The 21,986-nt window shown below is 46.5% G+C and overlaps 1 protein-coding gene across 2 annotated transcripts in view; it reads left to right on the forward strand.

Moving 5' to 3' along the window:
• KCNH1 (potassium voltage-gated channel subfamily H member 1) overlaps positions 1 to 21,986 on the forward strand; it is a 340,626-nt gene that overhangs the window by 136,427 nt on the left and 182,213 nt on the right. The window lies entirely within an intron of this gene.

Raw genomic sequence — 21,986 nt, forward strand, 5'->3', positions numbered from 1 at the left:
TATTCTGCCTCTCCGAGACAAATGCTATTATTACCTTCTGGTCTCTCCCTCACAGATTGTTTTCTATCCATATCTGAACACATAGCTACAGATTTTTATAAAGTTAAAATGAGGTCATGCTCTACATACAATTTGGTAAACTGCTTGCTCATAGAGCAGTAGCTTGTGGAAGTCTTTTCATGTCAGTTTAGACATATAGCCCTACATCTGTGTAGTCTAATATGGTACCAGGAAAAGAATATATGAAAAAAGAATGTGAAATGTCTCATTATCTTTCTTATTGATTACATGTTAAAACGATAATTTTTTTTTACATAGGGGTTTAATGAAATATTCTATTACAATTAATTTCATGTTTCTTTTTTTTAATGTGGTTCCTAGGACTATTTTAAATCTTCTTTCTGTTGGAAGTGCTGGTCTAAATCAACATTTTTGATGTTTGCTTGATGGTTGAGAAATGTTCCAAATCGGGGGCGGGGTGGGGAAAGCTCTTGTTCAGTTGAGAAGTAACGGGTAATTGGATTAACTTGACTGGACTTGAAAAACAAAAACAACCCCAGCTCTTGAGCAAGGTCCTTAAATCTCAATCACTTACCCATTAACCATTGTGTAGCTGTTGCTATTGCCAGTTCTGGAAATGTGCTTCGGGTTGGAGACCATGGGCTCCCTCCACAAAAGGGAACCTTAGGGGAGGTTCACCTAACTGGACTGGGGAAGCACATGAACTTGAGTGGACTGGACTCATGGTGAACCTGTCAAGTGTACCCTCTTGGCACTTTAGGGACAAATTATGACATGGGAAAGGACAGTCCTCCTGTGAAACCTCAGCTTGGACATGATGTAGCTGGACTCTGGTTCCAGCATGCAGCAACTGTTTTGCTTTGATCTGGTCCTCAGAGTGGAGTTGACATATCAATTGTACTAACCAGGGAGTTCTAAGACCAGGGAAACCTGAGGTTTCAGCTTGTCATGCTTTGTCCAACCCACCGGAGAGATCCAGAGTCCCCCTCTGAGAATGGATCTTCTTATCCCAAATTGTCACGTTTGCTGCCAGCCTCCTTTTTTGGCAAGCACCTCACCATGTCTGATGCAGTCCTCTCTGCAAGGCACAGAGCTTGCCTCTGAGTATTTTGCTGAATATATCTGAGGGGTAATTGATTTGTGGGAAGTGTGTACCAATGGTGCTTTAGGGTTTGCTCCTTGCTTTAAAATGGGTTTTAATAGAGATGATTGCCTGACCATGGGAGACAGCGATAAGTAGCTGTAGGTGGCTAATTGCTTTAGTTTAATTAGAACTTGAGGTGCTTTCTCGTGTCGTGTAAAAGTATTTAAGACTTTTGCTCTTCTAGAACTGTTTCAGCCTTAACAGCACCAGTTTTTCTAGGCAGTGCTTGCAGCATTTTTGTGAGCCTTGGGGCACCCAGTAAACAACCAGATGGATATACTGTGTCAGGGCACATTTCCGTCTCTTAGAGGGGAAGATGAGACACTTGTCAATTGAAATACCTCATTATATCCATCACAGAAAATTTGCTAAGAGTGGTCAGTTAAAAAATGGGCCCCATTTCATGGGCTCCCCAAGGGCTTTCAAATGCACGGAGACTTCCTTGCAACTTTTTACCTGACAGAAAAGAAAAAAAGAAAACAGTTATGGTGGCACATAATAAGGTTAAACAGTTTATTTCTCCAAAACCATTCTTCTATGGAAAGCATATTTCCCGGGTATAGTCTCCGAGGAAAATCTCAAATAATTATTCACCTCTTTCTCTCCCTACCTTCTCAGAGTTGAGTGACGTTTCCATTTCTTTAAATAAAGTGTAATACACAGGTAGTCTTACCTCGGCGTTATGTAGCCGGGTCTGATGTTTAGGTAGGCAAGTCTAACTAACAGTAACAGCATTTCCTCAACACTTGTTATTTGTTAGTCGCTGTGTAGGTCCGCTACACACTATTTCTACTGATCACCAGCATTCTATACCTGAGAGATTATTATCTCCATCTTATAGGGAACGGAAGCTCAGAGAAGTTAACTCATCTTCCCAGGAACGTGGGGCTGGGAAGCAGGACAGACAGGATTCGGATCCAGGCCCCTCTGAATTAGAAGCCTGGTTCTTCCCACGAAGCCCACCTGTGTTGGTGTGATTTACAGAGTCCACCAGCCTGTCCACACAGACTTACCAACACTTTGAAAATTCTCAACAAGCCAGCAGTTCTGCACCGGAAGGTTTTTGTATGCTTGTTTGTTGTTGTTGTTTTAATTTAAGAACAAGATCTGGTACAGACTTGGGACCAGATGCTTCAGAAACCGGCCCTTTTTCAGCATCCTTGTCACAGTTACAGCTGTTCCATTTTCTGTGTGATGTGTCTGACAAATTCTTGTACCAACATTGTATGGCACTCTGAGTAATTTGATGGCAATTATCTTTTTAAACTCACATTCCAGATAACCTTTGTTCAGGATAAGTGCTGACGTCTTATTAGATTTGCGGGGTTCTCTTTTATCTTGCTTTGCCTATGTGTGCACCCATGCACACTTACGTCCTTGCTGCATGACTCAAGGGATTGGACTGACCCTGGAATTGGCGTCTCTGGTGACAGGGACCATTGAGGACAGCCTGCATGTATACCAAAATGTCAGTGCTTCTTTCTCCCTAGGTATCCCAGCGATCAGGTGTAGCATTCCTTAAGGGATTTAAGGAAACACAAAGCCAGTGGCCTTTTGAAATACTGGTTATACTGTAATGTTTTCCCTCTTGGCATTGAAGTTTACATGCATCGGTAACAGTATTTCTTGGCTCTTCTGTTGCAGTGTGTTAGCTGTAGTACAGATTACCCAGAAGCCTTCTGTTGCTTTTCCTCTCTGCTCTCTGGCACTGAATAGCTCATTATAACTCGGCTAATTCCCCAGAGGATGCCAGGAAGCAGGAAAACTAAGTATTTTCAATTTTGCCCATCTTCCTCAGTTCTGATAAAAATTGCAATAGGAAGAGGTGAAAACTGTTGGCTAAAATGAGTATTTGTGATTAGCTATGGGTGTGGGCGATTACCGTGTCTCCAACTGCCTGGTTTTGTGTCTGACTTCCATTCTGCGATCTTGGCCTGGGCCAGGGGCAAGCCAGCCCTGCCCTGATCGCCCTGCCTGGGTCTCAGGGGGTCTCCTGCAAGGGCTTTCCCCGAGGTGTGGTGAGTGGACACCTCACGTCTTGTTTATACATCTCCTGTATGTTGTTGATGCGGAGAGAAGTACATGGCCACTCTGGCCCTCTCTGTGACACGTGGGAAGGGATGTACCCCTTTCAGTGGGCACCTACTGAGGCCTCCCCGATAGAACCCAACTATGTGCTGAGGATTTGCAGACTACCGTGGTGAGTGATTCTCCGAGAGTCCGAGGTCTGACGTGGTGGGGGCTGTGGGAAGCCCAGAGACAAGCCCTGCCACCAGCCAGTGACTAAGGCCTGGAGCTGGAGCCCTCACTGTGAGCTGAACCTGCCCCAGGCCTCTGAGGGATCCTTAAAGAAGGAGGGACGGTTCAGAGGAAGAGTTCCTTCATTTGGGAGGTTTCCATCTCAGGTCAGGGACATGGGGAGTTCTCCAGGGAGAATTTGATGGTGAAGAGACAGTTCCCATTTCCTTAAATGGGATTTGCACTTTTCTGATCCTCTCCTCATAATGTCATTGCTGTCATCCTGTCATTATAATTAAGCCTCATTCATTTCCTTTCTTTCTGACAGTGGCAGGGGGTCTAGACATTGTACTCCTACTCTAGACACTCTCCACTGCCCACAATGAACATTTGGTCTGCTCTCTCAGCACCGCATGACACCTGTGTCTTTGAATTCATTTCTCTCTTCCCTGTCATCCCCCACCTCAGCTCCTTCAAACCAGAGCAGAATGTCAGTGCTGAAGGGACCCCTGGGAGCATCTGTTTAGTCCCGAACAGCCCCTCCTCTAGTTCGGCTGGCCAGATCTCACCGTCATCAGTGTTTTAGTCAGCCCCCACCCCTCCCTCCGGGCCTGGGAGCTCACAGAGAGTAACTGGGCTCCTTATATCACCTTCTGTCTTGGAGGAAAGGAACAGGAGTGACCTGCACCCCTGGACCTTTGACCACACTCTCTTACCTACTTGCAGCATGCTTTGTGGTCTCATTTCAGCGTAGATTGCTATTCGCTAGCAAATAATGGACTTTTCCCTGCCTGTTTCATGATCTCAGTTAAACATTTCTTATTTCTTTCCATTTTACCTTTACTGAATATGCCTTTTTGCATTCTATATCAATATACTGTTTTTTCTAAACTGACATGGGGCACATCTCCCAGGAGGCTGTAAAGAGAGACTTTAGACACATAGTAGGTGCTTGATAAGTATTATAGATTTGTTGAATCTGAACACTTGAGAAGGCTTTGGAGTTTTGGAAGTGGTCTTCAGTGGTCTCCGCAAAGCTTCTCTACTAGGATATGGGTTGTGCTGCTGGACAGAGACACGGAGTATTATAATAGTAGCCTCAACAAAGCACATATTTCCTGAGATTAGGGTTGGTCTGGCTGCTCTGCAGTCGTGAGAGACCCAGGCTTCTCTGCTGCCTTCAGCACGACTTCCATATCAGGATCCCCTATGGCTGTTCCGGATTCTGCCATATGTTCTTTTTTCCCCTAGAAAGTAGAAAGAAGAGGGAGGGGAAGGCTGGCTGAACTCTTTGACTTTGAGAAGAAGGCTAAGAAATTTTCCGTCTTCCCTTTGTTCATATCACATTGGCTGGAACTTGGTAACCTGGCCATACCTAGCTGCAAAGGAGGCTGGGAGATGTAATCTTTATTGTGGGTGGTCACGTGCTCAGTAACCTAGACAAGGAGAACAGCTGGTGGGGAACAACCAGCTATGTCTGACTGCTGCAGCTTTCCTTCCTGTCCTCATCTCCCTTCATTTGTGACCAGCAAACATTAGCCCTCCGTGACAGGCAGCCCCTGTTGAGCTTCACCGCTGACTTGCTAGCTGAGAGACTGTGGTTCAAGGCCTAGATCTGCTCTGTGCATTGTGCTGTGCCCTTAATGTCTGTGGACTAGGGGGTAAGAGGCTCTCCTGATAATTTCATGGAAGTGAGAACTAAGTGAGATAATGATGTGTGTGATAGCGCTTGGAAAAAGCTGAAATTTATACATTCAGATGTTGTGATTCTATCATTAATAATAGCAATTGTTTCTTGCTCTTCCTAGTTAATTTTTTCTTTCTGTTCTTAGAAAAAAGAAAATAATAATTGTTACTCCCTTCTCAGCAGCATGAGGATGCTGTTTAATTTTATTTTGAGTTTATGTTTATTTTGGGAATTGGGGCAGTGTCCAGAATGCTATAGGAGAAACAACTATCATTTCTCATTTATTCTTAGAAGCTTTTTTTCTAGCCAGCCAATCAGCTTATTTTTCTCTAGAACCTGATTTTTTAAAAAGCCTTGCCTGTCACTCTGCCTTTCAGATAGGTATTCCCATCTTTGACACACCTCAGGCTACTTTCTGTCTTCTACATCCCTTTCTCCTCTCCTCCAGAAACAATCTTTGATTACTTCCTCCTGGTTTTTGACTCATAGTTGTCTTGATACTCTTAAGGCTGGCATACCCTGCTTTGGGTCTATTCACTTGCTCTTAGAACTTTACAAATGTACACTGCTCTTTTAATTGCTCTACAGAGTCCTTTGACTTCATAGTTATCTTTCTTGCCTCGTGTATATTTGCCTAGCTCTCATGAAACTCTAGGCTTCCAGGGAGCAGGACCTGTGGGTCTCCTTGCCCTTCTTCTCCTTTGTGTCTGGGTACATGCTGTTGGAACATGGGAAAAAGAGCCTGAGCTTTGGAGCCGGGCAATTCTTGCTTCCAGACTCACCTCTGCTCTTGATTAATGCTTTGACCTTTGGCAGTTTCCTCACCTGAAAATGGAGATACCAGGCCCTCCCTGACCAAGTTTTAGGGAAGAAAAATGAAATAATGCAACATATCTAACACAGCTCTTCACACATGGGATATTCAAACAATGGTAGTTCTCTTCGTGGTTCTCTTCTAGCATATTTCTAGGACTCATCAAACAAGGATGTTTTTCAACCATTAGCTAGTCCTTTAGGTATGCTCGAATTTAAGAGAATTTGAACTGGCATAAAACATCAGGTACAGAGCTGTATTTAATGTACAGGTCATGAAATATACATATATCTGGATTGAGTTTCCCTAGATATAAAGCTTTGTTTAAAAAAAAAAAAATGTTGGCCTGACTGCAGAGTAGGGCCAGCTTGTAACGGAGAAGAAAGTCACTCGTGTGGTCAGCGAAGCCTCTGAAGCATCAGCATCGTGGCCTGACTGGCAGCAGCTTCACTGGGCAGGAAATAGCACCAAGAGGAGTGGGAGTGCCCCCCCAGACAAGAGGAGAAAGGACTAGAAGCGTTCATGCACCAGCCACCCAAGACATGCCAAGTGTCATGCTGGGAACTTTTTCCTACCCAAGAACCCCATACATAGGCTTTATTATCCCTGTTTTGCAGATAAGAAAACTGAGCTTCAGAGACATGAAGTAACTTACCCAAGGTCACAGGGTGAGAGATGGCCGAATTGGGTTTTGAGCCCAGTTTATGTGACATCAAAGGCGCACTTTATTTTGCTGCTTCCCTTGCTGATTACTTTAGGGTGTAGAGGGGACAATGTTCTGTGCTGTATGTGGTGTTGGGGAGGAAGGATAAACGTTGAGGAGAGAAGGGGGCTGGAGAAGGATTGCAGAGAGGGGCGTCTTCTCCCTGGAAGCCTTCTCTAGAATTTTGAATGATAATTATATTGACAAAATGTCTGATTATGTGTGTTGTCGGAAGACATCCTTGTTCATAGCTGGATGACTACACTGGGCAGAAGAATTCACAACGTAAGTCTTAGATGTTAGGAAGCTCTGCTAGAGGGAAGCCAACTGGGTGAGGAGTATTCTCTCTGACCTTGTAGATTTCCACCACATTTGCAAAATACTTTTTTCCTTTTTTAAAAAATAATTTTGTTCACATGGAAATTATCAGGTGGAGATGTTGCTATCAGCAAATCTTTTGTTTGTATGTGGTTTCTGGGTCTATTGTCCCCTTTGAAACACTCAGTACTTAATGGGCCAGCTAGTATTCTCTCTAAGTTTTGGATGAGAAAATTGTGGAGTAGAGTAAGTCCTCACTGAATGCAGACTCTCAGCAAGAGGATGTATAGGTGGGAAACCAGTTTTACCATGGGCTAATTGATATCGACAAGACTTAAGTTCCTGTGGCACCTCATCAACGTGATAATGAAATGACCTGCTGTAATTTGCTGAAGGTCACAGCTAGTGAGAAGCAGAGCGGGGCTCAGGCTCATGTCATCCCTCCTAGCTCCATGTTTTCTCTGCTTTTCCAGATCACCACGATGGCTGCTGGTACTGGTAGCCACAGATCACAGGTTAGGCCGGTACATTGTGGCAGCTGGTTCCCTTCATGGGGTGTCCTCAGACCTTGATGAGAAGAGGTGAACATGGGGGGAGAGTGGGTAAGACCTCCATTCTATTTTCATCCAAGGAATTTATTAATCAATTTTCATACCTCTTGAGCTTTATCAAGCCTGTATTGTGCTCTCCACTGATAGGCTGACAACTACCGATAGCTAGAGAGAAATCACACAGAAGAGAAAATAATTTTTTTCTCTTCTTTAAAATTGGTGAGAGGTTGCGTGCCCACCAGAGAAGTAGTTTCTAAAAAGACGTGAATAAATACGGTCTCTGAGAAACAAAAGTTAGATTTACCTGGCAATTCCCCAGAACCTCAATCCATCAGCAGTTTACCTAAGGACCTCTTTGTTCATTTCATAACATTACTTTTGGGTCTGCCGTTTGCCAGGCCCTGTGTGAATACAGAGGTTGGAGCACTGAACGAGACGGACGCAACTTCACGTTGCTTGTGCTCCGCGGCGGGAGCCAGATGAGTGAACGAGTAATTGCTCTGAAATGAGATGAGTCTATTAAGCAAAGCACAGGCTGTGATGGAACATGTGCGGGGTGCCTCACCCCGTCAGGGCTCACGGAGGGGTCAGGAGTACCCACCCCATGCATTTGGGAACAGCCCTGCGCCAGGCACTGGGGGCTTTCCTGCGATTTATCTCGTTTCATCCGTGTGCAGATGTCTCCCCAGTGGACTTCAAGCTGCCTTAGCTCAGGGGCTGTGCGGGTTATTATCTGGGCCACAGTGGCCTCAATAGATACTGAAGGAATGGCGGAAGGGAGAGAAAATAAGACATCATCCCTTCCTCAGCTTGCTTACAATCTGGCTTGGGAAATACAAATGCAAACAGGAAAACGCATATGTGAAGCTGGGAAGCAGAGGATGTTCATCGAATAAGCCCCAGAGCCAGTCTGTGCCTTCCTGCTTCTGGGAAGACAGTGAGAGTGGTACTAAGGAGGTTTTCCTTAGCCGGTGAAGAATGGATAGGGTTTCCTGACTTATAAAGATGGACAGGTGAGAATAATACTAATCATGGCAAGTCTGTGAGCCTATGCTGTGTGTAGAGTCTATACACCTGCTTCATTAAGTCTCCTGACTCTTCTGTGTCACAGGTGTTATAGGTGAGGAAGCTGAAGCTCAGAGAGGTCAGTCATCTTCCCCCGGGCCAACCTTCTTGTGACTGGTGGAGTCAGAATTCAAACCCAGATCTCTGACCCCGCCCTCACTGTTTCTCCGCCTGTCGGCGCTGCTACCCCATGAGGGTGGCCTGGAGCAGAAGCCAGCAAGGAAAGCAGCCACCAGCCCTTCCTGCCAAAAAGGACAGTGGAAAAAAAGAAAGAACAATCTGCTGATCCCAGAGGGCCTGAGTGCCCACTCTGTGCCTCCTGGCTTGTCAGCAGCTCAGACCCCTTCCTGCAGTAGGCTTCGTGCTTGGTGACCCCCTTTCCACCCGGCCAGTCTGTCAGAGGCCAAGAGATAGGGATTACCACAGGTGTAGTAAGGCTGATTTGCTGAATTTTTTGAACACCTAGATCTTAATCTTAAAAGATTGTCACTTAGAAAAACCACCAGAGGACACCAACAGTGACTCCTGGATTATACTGCTCGGTGTCTTCAACCAAAGATGCCACAGCCGTGATATTGGTCACCTTGTTTCCATCACAGACTGCCCCCTGCTCCTGGACAGCACCCCCTTTGAATCCGTGCTATCCAGAGAGGACGCTAGATAATGAGGATGGTTTCTGAAAGCTATCCCCACCGTCGATGAAATCAGTCAGGCCGCATGGACAACTGATGTTAGGTGAGGAACAGAATTTCAATTTCTAAAATCATTATAACATAGACAGTCCATGGGATCAAAAGAGATAAGCATGGGTATGAATTCTGGCGCCATGACTTAATAGTCAAGAGAACAAGCTACTTAATTCCTGAGACTGTTTCTTCTTCCGTAAAATGGGGATGATGCAAGTTCAGTGGCATAAAGAACAGGGAAGTCTCTTCCCTTTCAGAACCTTTGTTTCTGCCTGGTGGCTAGCCCAGAGCCACAGATGGCCCGTTAGTTGATGATTATGCCATCCTTCTGGCACCCTTGGTCTGCAGTGTTTGTTCAACAGTTCAGCAAGGGACTTCGTTAGACATTGGCTGGGGGTAGAGGCCGGAGGAGGTGTGTGCAAAGGTGGTGATAGGATAAGGACAGCACAGTGCTTTGCATATGGAAGAGCTCGATAAAGGTTTGTTTGTGGAACTACATATCAAGATGAAAATCTTTTGGTGAGGATGCCGCAAAACGTGTGGAGCGTGCAGGGCCGGCTCCATTAATCCTCACCTGATAGGACTTTGCAGACTCAAAAAATGTTTCCATTTTCACTTTTTCCCACTGTGGTCCTCTGTGCGTGTGTGAGAATAATTTTAGCTCTCATCAGCTAGAGGTCTGGCTCTGAATCATAGCTACGTGGTGATAAAAAACCCACTGTCACCACAAGAAATCTTGGCAAGGAGAAAAGTGTTGGTAGGAAGAGCAAATGAAAGAGCAGGAGGCTTAGAAATAGAAAATCAAATATGAAAAAGATCACCGATGAGCTCTGTAGAGCTGCAGGTGCCCTGCTTATAAGGCTCACTGTGTTCAAAAGGGTGACCGCTGTTCCTAGTTGGCGGGGTGAGGAGAGGAGCTGGGCTGGTTGGGGTAGCAAAACCAGAGCAGGCCAGGGGAGTCCCTCTTCCTGATCCTAACAGCACAGCTGAGGCCAGGCACCTTCTTAGAGTTCCCCAGGTTAGGTATGAGGGAAGCAGAATGTACCCATCGGACAAACAACAGTGTGTTCCAAAGGATCCCTACAGAACAAGGCCTACGTGTGCAGCTCCGCAGAGAGCAGCAGGCTGACCGCAGCTCTGCAGAGACAACACAAAGGGAGGGGCTCTCGGACCATGGGATGGTCTGGCAAGCCCAGCCTTGCCAAGAACCAAGCAGGAAGGCAGGGAAGAGGCAGAAGCCACAGGTTCTCCCCTAATTGTCCTTTTGATTCCCTCTCTCCTGGGAAGCTCAGGTGTTTAATTACACCGAGCTGTGCTTACAGGCGGGCACTGGAGGCCTTGGCTGGAATCCAGCACCTTAACAAGTGGAAGGGAGGCAGGGTTTCTGAGCAAAGGCCTTTCTGGACACAGAGTGGCATGCGTGATTTGAGCCTTCCATCTTTGTTTCTCTCTCTCCCTACCCTTCCCCAGATATTTATTAAGCCCCTACTGTGTACCAACCACTTAGAAATTGTGTGAAGACAGATGGGTCATCAGCCATCCTTTTGCTGTGATAATTAATCAGATCCCCATTATCTCATGGACACTCACAGAATTTTGGAATTGAGAAGGACCTCAAATGTTACGAAGGCCACTGACTCACTAGATCTTTGAACCCCTTGTCTGAAGTTTGAACGCCTCCAGGAACGGGTCCATTCCTCTTACAGATAAGCTCAAAGGTGAGCATTCTCCTATTACATAAAGCTAAAATTCCCTCCCTATCATTCTATCCCTTGTTCTTGGTACTTTACTCCTGGGACTTCATGGGACAAATCTAGCTTTTCTTTTACATAACGATGCTTCATATATTTGAAAACCATTATGTCTGCCTTGAGGCTTTACCTCCCCAAGAGGGATAGGATACCACCAGCTTCTTCCGTATGGTTCTGAGAATTTTCTCCATCCTAGATAACGAGGATCTTGTTTCTCTCCCCGTTTGTTCGTGTCTCATTTACGAGGGGCCCAAACTCAGTTGTCTGCGTGTGGCTTGGCCAGAGCAGAACTGAGCAGGCCCATTCCTTCGTTTTGAAATCCCATTCATAGGTTGAAAGCATCAGAACTAGAAGGGGTCTTAGAGACCATCTGTCCTAAAAGCGTCATCATGCATATGAAAAGGTGAGGCCCAGAGAGAGGAGGTGACTCGACAAGCTAGTAGCAAAGCAACAGAAAGACTTAAGTCTCCCCAAATCCCAATCTTCCAGGTTTGAGCACTTTCCACCACTCCTCACCACGTCTATATATACATCTCCCTAGACTTAATTCCATTTTGTATTTTTGACTATTACACCACACTGTTGATTAAAAGTCAACTGGTGCCCAGCTAGAAGTCCTAAGTTGCAGAACTACTAACCGTGGAGGTTCTACTGTGAACCATGTGTTTACCATCTTCTGCTTTTACAGATGGCTTTTTGGATCCAAATCCATGATTTGACATTTATCCAAATGGGTCTTCCCATTTCCCCTGGCTGCTCCGATCTGGGAACATAGTCAGGGAACAAAGTCACAGTAGTATGAACAATATGATTCCTTTTCCTATCACTTCCTACAAGGTCATCAGAACCTAGCTTATGGGTTAAGGGCTATTAGTGATGTCTCACGTGGACTCAGGAGTGACCTTCACTGCCCTCGTCTTTCCTTCCTTGGCCACTCCTGTCGTGGACCACATGGTTTCCCAGCTGTGACCTTTACCCGGCTGGACGGTAGATCTTTTTCTCTACCAAAGTGCTGATGTTACTCCTTCCGTGTCACCCACAATGACATGCAGAAGCTCTGTACTTTGCTTTAATGTTGGGGGAAGTGCCCTCCTCCCACCTGAGCTAAACTCTGGCACCAGGACAGTGCAGGATGACATCATGCTGCCAGATATAGAAAGCTTTCATTTGACTTGCTTTTTTTAAAAAAATAAATAAATTGAGTCTCTTTTCTTAGACCCTGACTGGGTTTCTCTTCAGCTTGGGCTAGAAGACACGATGTGGTTGTTATATTCTCCCTTTCTTGCTCCTCTCACAGAATCTCACCCTAGACCAATGTTCCTAAATAAAGCTTGTTTTTGGCAAGCATCTATACATGGAGAAACCACATTTCTACCATTCTTGGCTTTTGCAATTAGCTTTTCGGACCCAACTCCATAACTACCAGTAGGACAAGCTCTTCCCCCACAGGGTACAACTTCTTGGCACTTAAGGAAGGCTACTGTTCCTGGCCACTTGGAGGTGTCAGTCCTGGGAAGGGGACCTTAGTCCCCTGCACCAGTCTTACCTGAGTGACTCCTGGGGCCTTGCATGTAAGTCAATCCCAGTCTTCTTGCCCTCCTGTGCCCGGATTCAGCTTTGACCAAGTTATCATTTTAGATTCCTTTTTGCGTATTTGATTGCCTGTGAGATAATATGGTTTGCAAATGTTTTCCTTCATTCTGTGGGTTGCCTTTTCCCTTTCTTGATGGTGTCCTTTGCACAAAGTTTTTAATTTTGATGAAGTCCAGTTTATCTGGGTTTTTTTCCTTTGTGGCTGTGCTTTTGCCATATTGAAGGATTGTGATCTTTAATCTACCCTCTTGGTTGTTACCTCCCTAGCCTCACGTCGTCCACGAATTTGATCAACATGTCACCAATTTGGGGGTGTTCTGGCCCATTTAATCATTCCTTCACGTTGTGCAGTATAAAAAAAAAATCAATTAAATAACAGTGCCTAGGACGCTCTAGGACCACTCCCCTACTCCCACTTCTTCAGAAACTTTGGGGAGCTTCCAAAATCTATTCGTGAGAGAATCAGAGCAAATGTGAGAGAAAGCAGGGAATTACTAGCAAAACAGGTAGCTCATCAATCCACAACTTTGTTCCGGATAGGGTAGCTGGAAACACTGTCTTATGAATTTCCCCCATGGGATGTCTCTTATTTCCATGTAGTGAAAGGAGGCATGGGAAATAGTTATGGAAATCTCTTAATTTTTCTGAGATACTGCTGAAAGCTGGAGCCACGACTGTCATTGTGTGGAATGACATATCAGCACTGATCTCTAGTGGGTGCTCCTAAATGTTACCTGAGTCTGGGAGGAGACATGGGGGGGCTGAACAGTGATATCTGACCCCACATTCTCATTCTGTCCCCTGCTACCATGTCCACCATGGCAGCCAAAAATGCCTGCCACTTGCCCCATATTAAATCACAGACCTGCTTTTCACAGTCAGCTCAGTCCTGGAGACATGGCTGTGTCTAATGCCCAGGTTTAGATGCCAAGCTCCAGGTTCGGGGCAGGCAGAGGACTCGCATGAGGTCACATGCTGACCTTTCCACAACCAGCCCAGCTGAAAATAGTACCCACGACTCTACCTCTGGCAGTTCAGACATGACTGGATTTGTCATCCACATTGCCTTCACCCAGCTGCTCCTCTGGCACCCTGAAACCAGCTGAGAGAGATAGCGGGGGAATATGAATGAGTTTACAGATGAGGTCTGATTTGAGGGAGGTGAGAGCTTACACACTGGAGCAGGTGGATTTGACTTAGGGAGATAGAGACTATTAATTCTAGTTGCCTGCATTGGTATACTGCTTTGCTGCAAATGAAGTGTATCATACCCGTTATGCCACTTAGGCCTTATAGGAACACTGCCGAGGAAGCGAGGCGTGGAGCAGCTGACCGATTTTCCCGACATGACACAGCTACTGGGTGGAAAAACCAGAGCTTACACCTAAGTCTGAGGTATTCCCGTGACACCCACAGCTGCCCCTGAGAACAAGGACACACTGGGCTGTTTCCACCTTGTTCTTTCTTCCCTGAGATGGAAGACGTTTGGCTCACACAGAGCTCTCTTGCTCGAAACTGTCCGTGTGAACATTTATTATGAGCACCAGTCTCAGTTCGCTGGGATCGGGGCCACGTGTCGGGAACAGAAGGCCGAAGGACTGACTTGGGGGGAACCAGGGCTCGGCTTCAGGGAGGGTCTCCAGGGCCGCCTGGATCGTGGTCGGTGTGAGCGACTGGTCACTCTGAGGGTGCTCTGTGGGTAGAAGCCCAGCGGTACCAGCATGTCTTGCTTTTCTGGGTTTTGGTCAGTCAGGAAAGTGACAGTGTTGATGATGCTATGAAGATCTAAGATTTACGGCCAAGGACTCTTAACTCACATCGACTCCTTTAACCCGCACAGCCCTGTGAGATAGGGCTGTTACCATCCTTCTCATTTTACAGATGTGAAAACAGGCACAGACAGGTGAGAGGGCATTTTGCCTCAAAGCAGCTGGGAAGTGGAGGAGCTGCCCAGATCCCACTGTATACACAGTGACTCGGAGCGCATTTCACTCTGCGCCAGATCCCTGGGGGCCAGTCAGCTTTCAGGGCTTGGCTCTGTGTTTCCTCTGCTGATTGTTCGCTTCTGCTTCTTCCTCTCTAAGGGACTGGAGTTGTGGGGAGTGGTGCGGGAAGCCGGGGGGCAGCCCCTATGATGAAAACAGGCGATACAGGTGTTCTCCTCTATTCCTGGCCTTCCCTTAGCTCCTCACTCTCTGTATGGCTGTGGGAAGTTCCCAAAGCCACGAGTGACCTTTGGAGCCTCTGTTTCCTCATCTGTAGAGTGGAGATGATGGTGTCTACCTGGCAAGGTGGTTGTGAGGCTTGGACATACTGTCTATAAAATCCCTGATGTGGGGCCAGGCACATAGGAAGGACCAGATAAATAAGTGCTGGAGTTATTAGTCACCAGTGTTATTATTATTCCTCTTTCTCCTCCTTTGTGTACCCACCCCAGAGAGAGATGTGGATGTTGCCTAGTGAGCACTTACCGGAAGTCGGCCGAGCCTAGTCCCTCTTTCAAAAATGGTACACAGGTCCATGGAGTGCGCAAAGGTGGCTTCCCCATGCAGCCCAGCTCCAGAACCTTCTCTTGTTATGACATGACAGGCATTAGTCACTTATTCATACCACTGGCCTTTGGGATAAATAACAGTGCCCCAGAGAATTTCTCTGCTTCTCTTCTACTGAGTTTATCAGCCCTCCCCGCTCAGCTGCGAGTCCACCAGAGACGGGGGCCTTGCATGGTAGGGATGGGGACAGGGGAGGCCTGCATAGAGGCTCGTGGGATCAGCGGGGACAGAAGCTTGAGAAGAATGCTTTCCTTTTGTACTGTGTGGAGGCTTCTGTGACGTCACCACTTTGCAGGGCTCTCAGCTGCTGCTTTCCCCCTTTAATCAGGCTTCTTGCAAAGCAGTTATCTCATTATTTAAATATTCTGCAGTCGAATGTTCTCACATTCACAACTTAATGACCTTAATTATGCATATTAGTGAGAAAAGTACTTGGCATGCCTTTGCTGGTGTCTGCTGATGTTCCCGCGTTCCACAGAGGCCATGAGTTGGGCTTCTAAGTGCACGTTTCCTGGTCAGGTACATAAAGAAATCACAAGACGAGAGAACTGCTAACGAGTCATAGCCCTTTCCATGCTGACTGCAGCTCACTGTCCTCAACGGACGGGTGTGCTGGGCACAGCTGTGTCCACTCTCACGAGTGGGTTGGAGGAGAGAGCAGTGTTTGGAGTGGCTTCAGTTCTGTGTCTGCCTCCAAGGAGTTTCGCTATTTTTGCCTCTAGGTTTCACCACCTGGAGACCGGAAAAGTAACCTTTATCTCTCCCTTCCTGAGAGGCAGATACATGGGGTAAATCTGTAACTTTGGGCCAGAACTTTCCAGAAAGGACTTCAGTGGGGAAAGCCTTGAAGGTTGACTCGAAGTGCGTTATTCCAGTGGGAAGGAGAAAGGGGCTTAATCCCTTGGTTATGACATTCCATTTTTTTCTAAACTTTTATTGGATGCCCGCTGTCTGCAGGGCACATCATAGGTTACTTCCAGGTAACAAATAGACCTTTCTTTACTCTGAGATGATTGTTACATTATCAACAATCATTTTTTGCTACTTGATGATGTGATGAAATATATACTATGTCTACCATTCGTGCTTAGACTGGTTAGAAGCAGTGTTGCTGAGCTAGCCAAGTAAACAAGTCCGTTTGCCTAATTGTGCTTCCAGAGGTTTGACCTGATTCCCCGATGCCATCAGTCCTTCCTGAATCCTCCCAGAGAGGTTGCCGATTTCACAGCCTGTGATTGGCGAGCATATTGTATTCATTTGTTTAACAAAAGATTGAGCAGCTAGATGCTGAGAAGAAATAAAACAATAAACAAAGTTGCCAGGAGGTGACAGATAAGTCCAGAGACAATTTTCCTGCAGTGTGAGAAGTCCTATGATTGTAGTCAAGTATTAGGGGTCAAGGAACAATGGATGTTTACTATGATTTGAAGGTTAACTAGAGTTAGTCTGGTGAAAACATTAGAGATGGAAGGGCATGGAGGCAGGCCAAAGATGATGGAGCACTGGAAGAGAATGAAATGAGCTCTTATAGCTGAAGCGCAGGGGGAAAGGACCCCAAGCACGCAAGCATCAAGGCTCCCACAGAAAGTAGGGGCTTGCTTTGAAGCGTCTTTCGTGTGCTTTCACCTGAGGGCAGGCGGAGCAATTCAAGGATTTTTCCGCAGGGAAATGTACTATTAGAGAATGGATTGGAGGAGAGCAAGACTAAAGGCAGAAACGACAGCCAGGATGTTTATGTATTATTTTAGTGGAGAGATATTGACAATATGAGCTACAGCAGTGCTAGAGAGGAGGGAGAGAGATGGAGGGATTCCAGAAGTATTGAGATAGTAGATGGATGGCTCTTGGCAATGTCCCTGCCTGGGGCTGGGGACAGAGTGTGCCACTGCACTGCTGCTTCGCCAAGAGCATCCTTCCCAGCCAGGCAGGTAGAGGCAACATTTCAACAATGTCCCAAAGCATCACTTTCAGCCATATGGAGGGTGTGTGGGTGGCTGGGCAGGGACAGTGGGGAACAGACCGGCTGGCCAGCAGGGATGATGAATGAGCACGTTTTCCAAGACTTGCCTTTCAGCCTCCCTCCTACTGCCGCCATGTGCAAGGGCCTGGGATCACCTGCTGGCAGAGAGAGAGACCGTAGTCAACAACCGGGCAGCATCTTTCTTTGTTCTCTGTTTCCTGCAGTGCCCTTTGCTCGAGCTCTTCTGGGGCAAAACTGAAGAACTGCGGTGTCTTTAAGGAATTGTTTTACTAAAGGAACAATTGGTCAGATGCTAAGAATCACTCCCCAGCCAAGCACCACGTATAAATTTTGCCTACACCGCAGAACTGGGGACCACTCACTCTTGGGGAGGGCGTTGTGGGTGGGGTCAGGTGCCCTCCCCCCTCTCCTCCCTCTTCTCACTGGTTTGTTTGCTTGTGGTCGATATTTTCTCAGGATTTATTCATCATGGTCTTCCCAGGGCTCCCTGTCCTTGGCCCTCTGGACCACCCATGTGTGCACCTTGGAAGGTTCCCAGCATCCTTGGCGGGATGGGGGTTGGGGGGTAGCAGCCCTCAGCTGGCTGAGAGATGGTGTTTGCAAAAGGAAAGTTCCCACTGTCTCCCAAATGCCTGAACTTTGGAAGTCTCAGGTTTAGATGTTTGTTCTGAAATCACTACCCATTTATTTTTCTCATCTGACTCTGTAAGGACTTTGCTGCAAGGCCAGAGGCCCTGTGGTCCAGGCTGAACTCACGCCTGCATTCCTTACCCACCTTGCATTCTCCTTCTCTCCTCCTGTCGGTGGGAATGAGCACACTCACGACCTGTCCCATTCCCGAGCATTGCATTCCTTCCCTCTGGCTCTACTGTTCTCTTGCCACAGCTGTCTCTCATTCTCCTCTTCCTGAACAAGTTTGGGACTTCAGTTCTGAGCTGCAAAAGTGTTTCCCAGCAGCTTTGCAGGGTTTTGAAGGAGGCTCTTGCTCTCCCCTCAGCCAGATTTTGAGCCCAATACCAGCTCAGAGACCACTGCTGGGGCTCAAAGTCTCTTACTTGGGAAGCCTCTCCTAGCAGCGTTCAGTTCCTTGGCTCTGAAACCAGTCTGTCAGTGGGACCCCTTCCCCTTTGCTAGTTGTGGAAGAAACAGCTTCAGGGGTGGGGCCCCACCCTTCTCGATCTCCTTTGTACAACACAGGGGCTGCTATTAACATGGATAAATGTACAGTGGACGCATTTTTTCTAAAACTCGTTATTTGCTCCCCACCCCTAACTATGATGCCCCAAACTGGGAGTCCCCTTGAAGTCACTAGAAAGAGAAACGGTTCAGTCTACTTTGGAACTGTGTCTTAAGCGTAAGGAGAAGGGGAGAAGGGACAATGGGGTGGGGTCTCTTGTCGGCCTGTTCCTGTTGTCATGCGGGGGACCCTGCTCGCTGCGCCATTTGTCTTGCGGGGTGGCCTGCGGGGTCTCTGGTCCTGCTCTCCACATAAGAACTCAGGATATGGCTAGGCCAAAAAGGAACACCCACAGAGCCATAGGTTGGGGAGTCATACCACTTTAGTCTCAATGGAGGCTGGATCCACACGATCCGCAACCTGCTGTCCGCTTCTCTGCCTGCCAACCCACTGACCAACGGGCTACTCACTCTCAACTCCACTCAGCAGTGCAGCTGCGGCAGTTATATCAGGGGCTAATGGCTAACTGGTAACAGCTCACGGCCAATTAGCCACAGCTGACGGCCATCTACTACCCGAGCCAGCACCTTTCCACCTGAGGCCGAGAGCCTGGAAACCACTCTCTGGGACTCTGTCCCCACACTGTTCAATTCTACAGCCGTGGTGAAATGCCCTTCCAGCATCTCAGCCGAGGGAAGGGCTGGTTCCAGGGATTAATTCTAGCTTTGCTGTACCTGGTGGGCTGCTGAGACCCAGCTCTGAGCTGGTAGGAGCAGAGGTGCTCTCTGGCCTAACTGTGTACTCACAGCTTCTGAAGGCCTGCTGGAGCCACTGGCATAGAGCCTCCCAGTTAGATCAGGACATTAACTGAGGACACACTGTTCTGTGCAGCTTCCCTACTGAAGGTCTTGGAGGTGGAGTGTGTGCTTTATTTGTACGCAGAGGCTGTGAGCTGTGTGTGATTGTAACAGGGCACTGAAGCTGGGCCTCTTTCTGTCAGGCTCAGCTGAGGAGAGGACGGACGGGAGCAAGGAGCTATCTGTAGTTGAAATAAAAAGCCCATCAGTGAGGGAGCCCTGATGTTTCTTTAATTGTTGTCTGCGAAGATGGCCATGGCCCTTCTATGGGTGCCGTGCAGAGGCAGTTTGTGTGAGCCACGCACACGCTCTCCCTGCCCCGTTGTGACCTTGGCCCAGTGTTTGCACACCAAAGCTAGGAGTGTGGCTAACCGCATCCAACCCCCTCGGTACCACCCACTGGCCTAGTTATTATTTCTGCCCAGCATCCTGTTCCAGAAATTCTCTAAGCAGACCAAACATACCCAGTGGTTCACACCTCCCACAGTCTTCCCTAGCCCCCAGGCCTCACAAAACATATTTGTGCTTTCAAACGAAACAGTAATCTTGGCTTATCTAGATTCAGTAGTCCAGAGATGTCTGCAGCTAAAGAAGAAAGAAACGAACTTGTAAACCTGCTTCTGCTCAGACCGTCCACACAGCCCTGCTAGCCTCTGGCAGGAGAACTGGGCATGACCTCTGACAGATGTGCGCTTGCCTCCCCAGCTCTCTTGATACTTGAATGGGGACTGCTCTGAGCAAGCTCAGTTCCTATCCAGACATGGCTGTAGTTTTTTTTGTTTTGTTTTGTTTTGTTTTAGTTTCAGGTGTATAGAACAATGTAATAGTTAGACATTTACACCCCTCACAACGTGATAACCCTCTCCCCCAATCTACTACCCCTCTGACATTGTATATAGCGGTTACAATTCCACTGACTCTATTCCCTGTGCTGTACTCCACATCCGTGACTATATATATGTTAAATTATAGTTGACATTCATTATTATTCTGCTTCAGCTTCAGGGCTACACTGCAGTGGTCAGGCATCTACACCGTCCATGAAGTGGTCTCCCTAATAAGATAAGCGCCCATCTGACACCCTACACAATCTTTAGACATCCTTATACTTTTGAACTGTTTTCTATTTATGCAATTCTTTGTTTAAGGTCTGCCTCTGCTCTTCCATTCCCCGCTCTGTCAGCTCCTTAAAGGGAAGGAAAAGAATGTATCTCGCTTACTGCTGTATTCTCAGGGTACAGGGCAGTGTCTGGCAGGCCACAGACATTTCAAGTTAAAGAATTACACTCACTTACTACCCCATTATCCTAAAGCGTCCTCCCTCATACTGGGTCTTCCCTACTCCTACTATTATGGGTTCGGCTTTTTTTAAGAAAACTCTGATTTTAGCATGTAATGCCTCTGTAGTATTGTTTTTTTAAGGGCAAGATAGCCATTAGCAGGCTGGGCTTCAGCGTTTAACAGACATGGGGTTGCATTCCGTTCTGCTCACCCCGGAGAGCGGCCTTGGGCAAGCCGCTCAACTTCTCTGTGCCTTGTTTTCCTCATCTGTAAAATTGGGACAAGTTTCTTACCTGAAAATGTTGTTTTGAAGAGCAAATGAAGTCACAGATAGAAACCACTTAGTGCAGTGCCTGGCCCACCAGTTAGTGGGAGTTAAACACAAATACATTTTGAGAATTTGTTTTTACCATCGTTCATTTAGATTAGTGGTTCTCAAATTTTCTGGTCTCAAGACTCCTTTATAATCTTAAAAAATTATCAAAAATTCCCAGGAGTTTTTGTTTGTATGAGTTGTATCTATTAATATTTATTGTTTGAGAAATTCACACTGAGAAATTTTAGAAACAGTTATTTATGAATTTATTAAAAAATAAGAACCATATGATGTCACTGACATGTGGTATACAAAACTGCAAACAACAGAGGAACAAGACAAACTAAGAAACAAAAACTCATAGACACAGACAACAGTTTAGTGGTTACCAGATGGTAAGGGGGAAGAGGGGTGGGAGATGAGGGTAAAAGGGATCAAATATATGGTGATGGAAGGAGAACTGACTCCAGGTGGTGAACACACAATGGGATTTATAGATGATGTGATACAGAATTGTACACCTGAAATCTATGTAACTTTACTAATAATTGTCACCCCAATAAACTTTACTTTTTTTTAAAAAAAGAGAAAAAACTAAGAATAATAAACACATTCAATGCTGACTAAAGCTGTATTTTCCAAAACAAAAAAAATTTAGTGTCAAGAGTGCCCTTGTTTTACATCTTTGCAAATATCTTTAATTATACCTTAGGAAATGACAGTCGGAGTCTTGTGTCTGCCTCGGCATTGAGTCCATTGCACTACCACGTACCCTGTAACCTCCGGAAACTCCTCTCACTGTACACTCGTGAGAGAATGAGAGTGAAAAAGGAAAGTAATATCATACTATTATGAAAATGATTTTAAAGTTAGGGACTCCCTGAAAGGGTCTCAGGGACTCTCAGGGGTCCTTGGTCACATTTTGAGAACTGCTATTCTAGGAATTGGGGTCCAAATTTTAGGATTATGCTCAGATCTTTGAGGCTAATCTGAGGGAGGCAGTCCATAAAACTGATTGAAAGCCTTTGTTAGCTGAGCCCTAGAAGGCACTGTAAGAATCTCAAACTCTGAGCATCCTCAGTTCATTCCTTCCTCCTTTTCCAACATCTAGTCAGATAGATAGCTTTCTGAAGTGTCTTCATTTATCTTTATCTTCTCCAGTCTTTCTGTCTCTACCTCAGTCCAGCCTCTAATTAGTCCACTCCTGAATGAACCCCTGGATTCTCTCCTGGGTATGACACTGTGATATAG

Source organism: Rhinolophus ferrumequinum, chromosome 22, assembly GCF_004115265.2.
Source record: "Rhinolophus ferrumequinum isolate MPI-CBG mRhiFer1 chromosome 22, mRhiFer1_v1.p, whole genome shotgun sequence".
Lineage (NCBI taxonomy): Eukaryota > Metazoa > Chordata > Mammalia > Chiroptera > Rhinolophidae > Rhinolophus > Rhinolophus ferrumequinum.